At 42.4% G+C, this 3,759-nt stretch overlaps 1 pseudogene; it reads left to right on the top strand.

Annotated features, from left to right (window-relative positions):
- Positions 1–488: 488 nt before the first annotated feature.
- The window catches only part of LOC114618582, a 6,311-nt pseudogene continuing 3,040 nt past the window's right edge, over positions 489–3,759 (top strand).

Below are 3,759 nucleotides of genomic sequence, written 5' to 3'. Positions count from 1 at the left end.
AGCTCAAGAGTCATCAACCATGTGAGAGTGGGCTTTTCCATAACACAGCACCCTTTGAGCACCCCAAGCTCCTGTAAGCAACCCCCTACCCATACTCCTTAAACATGTAAAACTTGCTAATATTTGTAAAATTTAGCAAACCCACAAGTCACTAAGCTAGACTTAAGTAGAATCCTGTCTTTGATTTGTTATCACTGCCCTGCATAAGGTGAGTAGAATTTCATTCATCCCTCCCCACGAAAAACCATACAACTATCTACCCAATAGTCCACCCCAAAGAGCAGAAAAGTCGGTGTACAGAGATTGAGTCTACAAATGAGGTCATTAAACACAAACCATGATGAGTGTACATCTGGGCGGCCTAAAAATAATACCTAATAAATATCTGACAATAGCTCTTTCGTGCCTGGGTTCCAGGGTGATCAACAAAAAGAAGAAACAGCAGTTGTGCCAAAGAGGGCTGCAGTCATGTGCAACCAATTTGCTGCATGAACTGTGCCCACTGTGTGCCCAAGTACAAGGCCATTAGGAAGTTTGTCATTCTGAACATTGTAGAAGTCACCGCTATCGGGGACATATCCGAAGCAAGTGTCTTTGATGTTCACATGCTTCCCAAAATCTATGTCAAGCTGCATTACTTTCTGAGCTGTGCCATTCATAGCAAAATAGTCGGAAATCAGTCTCTTGAAGCCTGAAAGGACTGAACAAACACACCAACTGTGATCATCTCAATTGTCAGTTAGACTGAACTTTAGAACCACCACAGTGGCATACTTGTAAGGTTGTCTAGAAGGGTGTTTCCAGAGAGGCTTAACGAAAGGGAAAAAACTTATCCTGAATGTAGGTAGCATCATCCATTGTCTGTCTTCTCTGAGCAAAAGAAGAAACTGAGTCCTGTACCAGGAGTCACCATTGTCTCTTTCCCAACTGTGGATGTGATATGACTGCTGTTTCAGGATCCTGTCTCTATGTCCTCCCTTCAGTAACGACCTGTATCCTCACACTGTGAAGCAAAATAAACCCTTTCCACCTTAAATTGTTTTTGATCACAGTGATATATATAATTTTATAGGTTAGAAAACCAGTGAACAGAGGGGTTAGCAAGTAGCAAAAAGTAAATATTGATTAAAGTCGTGTAGCTATGATTGCAGAACCTGGTCTGTAAATGTCTATGTCCTCAAACTCTCAAACAAAATGTCCCCGCTTGGTATGGCTTGGATATAAATTATCTTCCCAAAAGTCTTGAATAGAATAGTGAAGATTTGGTCCCCAGTTTTAAAAAAAACAATTTGCATAGGAAGCTCAGGGCAAGTGGTTGGATCACCTGGCCCCTGCTTTCATCAATGGGTTAACTCGCTGAATGGAGTCAGAATTGGGAGAAACAATTGGGAGGTTGTGAAGCTATGGGAGGGTGAGGCCTAGTGAAAGGATGTGTATCCCTGGGCATGTGTTTGAAGGGTTTCTTGTCCTGACTATTTCCTGTCCATTACCCTCTGCCTCCTGTCCACCATAAGGTGAACAATTTTATCTAAGACCTACTGCTATGGTTTTCTGCCTTTCTATGTCCCAGAAACAATGTATCCAGTTGACAACTGACCAGAACCCCTGAAGCTTTGAGCTACATGAAGGTTTCCCCCTCAAAGCTGATTTTCTCCAGGATTTTGTCACAATGATGACAAATCTAACATCGCACTGCAGTGGTGAGGTGTGGCTTTAAACTAGTCTTTAAGATCTGGTTGAAGCCAACTGGCCTGCTATCCAGTGCATGGATTCAGAAGGAGCTCCTAACTTTCCTCTCCTTTGAGTCACTGAGGCCTATGCACACACTCAGTAATCACTCTCACAGAGGGCTGATGCAGACACTGACCAGGTGCACACACACACACACACACACGCACACGCACACATGCACTAGCATATACTCATGCACACACGCACTTGCACACATACTAAGACATGAGGATCTTCAAAAACAAGGTGCAATACACAAAATGAATGACTCCAGGATGAGGTCATCCAGTGTGGGAACTGGTACCAGTCACTTTTCCCATCGTAAATTCTTTTCTTTGATGTTAAAGCAAGGCTGATCAGAATGTCTGCCATCTGCCCAACAGCTCAGGAGAAGATTCATTTTGACAAAGCTTACGAAATGTTCACTGTAGACTCTGTCTCATAAATAGACAGTAACTCTCAGTCTCAGGGTTACAATCTAGTGGTTTTTCAGAATTTATCTGGAATCTCTGCCTTTTCCTTGCTAATTATCCCATCCTCTGAGAGAGGCACATGCATGATTTTATCAACCCTAAAGGTCGTCATTGCCACCTTCTGAGGCCACACAACAGGCCTGTGTAGAGTACAATTAACTTATATATAAGAAAAAAATCCAAGGATTATTTCTAAATAAATTTCTTGATCTAGGCGAAAACAAAAGCTTGATTCTCAAAAGTATGTAGCAATGTCCTCCAAAGTCATAAATTGTAGGTCATATTGATGTTGATCTGGGCTCAAACTCTGTAGTGCGGGTTGCAGGAACAAATTGCAAGGGTGAGGGATCCCACTAACATAAGCTCTTGTATTTTAATTGTGTTATGTATTTTTACCGAAGGAAGAAAAGCATAAGAATGAATACTGAGTTAAGAGAAGCATAAATACTTGGTAGAATTTTTCACATATTGTACACTCTTCACATTGCTACAATGCCATGTATGTGACTGGCCATCGCACTCCATTGCAGAGTGAAAGTGTCCGAGGGACTCATTGCTACCTCAGTCAACTCAGACAGCCATGATTAATGGAAGTAGAATAGCGTGGGTGGCTTAAATAACACCAGTTTCTTTCCCATCACTGTGCAGGCTGCAAGTCTACAATGGTAGGATATCAGTCTGGTCTGGTTTCAGCAAGGACTCTCTCCTGTCTTTCATCCTATGCCACCTCACTATGCCTTCACATGGTGGGCAGAGGGCAAGCCCCACCTCCTGCTGCTGCTGCCGGTGGTGGTGGTGGTGGTGGTGGTGGTGGTGGTGGTGGTGGTAATGATTATAAGGAGGTGAAGGAGGATGGAGAGGATGATTCTTTCTCTTCCCAGGACTCTAATCCCATCATAGGGCGCTCCACCCTCATGCCCTCATCTAGAGACAATGACTACCCAAAGGCTCCACCAGCAAATACCATCACAGGAAAGATTAGGACTTCAACGTCTGAATTCTCAGGAGGTACTGCCATTCAGTTCACAACACATGCAAATTCCTCTAGACACTTTAAACACTGTCACAAGCAGAAGAGAACCCTGGAAAATGTAAGACTCAAATAATGCCTGCAAATTATCTTTTCAATTCTCCAGTGCACTTAAGATGTCAAGGTCCTTGAAAGAACAAAATAAGGCTTGGGAAGCAGACCAAAATGAGCAGCTTGAGTGTCCATTAGAACGTATTTTCCCCCAGAATATAAAAATTATAGTCTTCCTAATCAAGTCTGTTTTGAGATTTTTTTTTCCACTTATATTCACAAAGCATGAGCTGTGAGCCAGCTAGAACTGGTATAACCCCACATTCTACCGCTTTCTACTTTAATGACCTTGGGCCATCTAATGACCTCTTAATCACTTTATCCCTTCTTGTCTCATCTGTAAAAATGAGACTCAACAATCCCACCTCTAAAACTCCCGGCAAACATTATATGAGTTAGTGTATGTAGAAACGTCATTCGGCATAGAATGACCATGTGAACATTATATGAGTTAGTGTATGTAGAAACGTCATT

Source organism: Grammomys surdaster, unplaced genomic scaffold (genome assembly GCF_004785775.1).
Source record: "Grammomys surdaster isolate TR1022 unplaced genomic scaffold, NIH_TR_1.0 143, whole genome shotgun sequence".
NCBI lineage: Eukaryota > Metazoa > Chordata > Mammalia > Rodentia > Muridae > Grammomys > Grammomys surdaster.
Note: the sequence above shows the minus strand (reverse complement) of the source record. Positions and strands in the feature narration are given on the sequence as shown.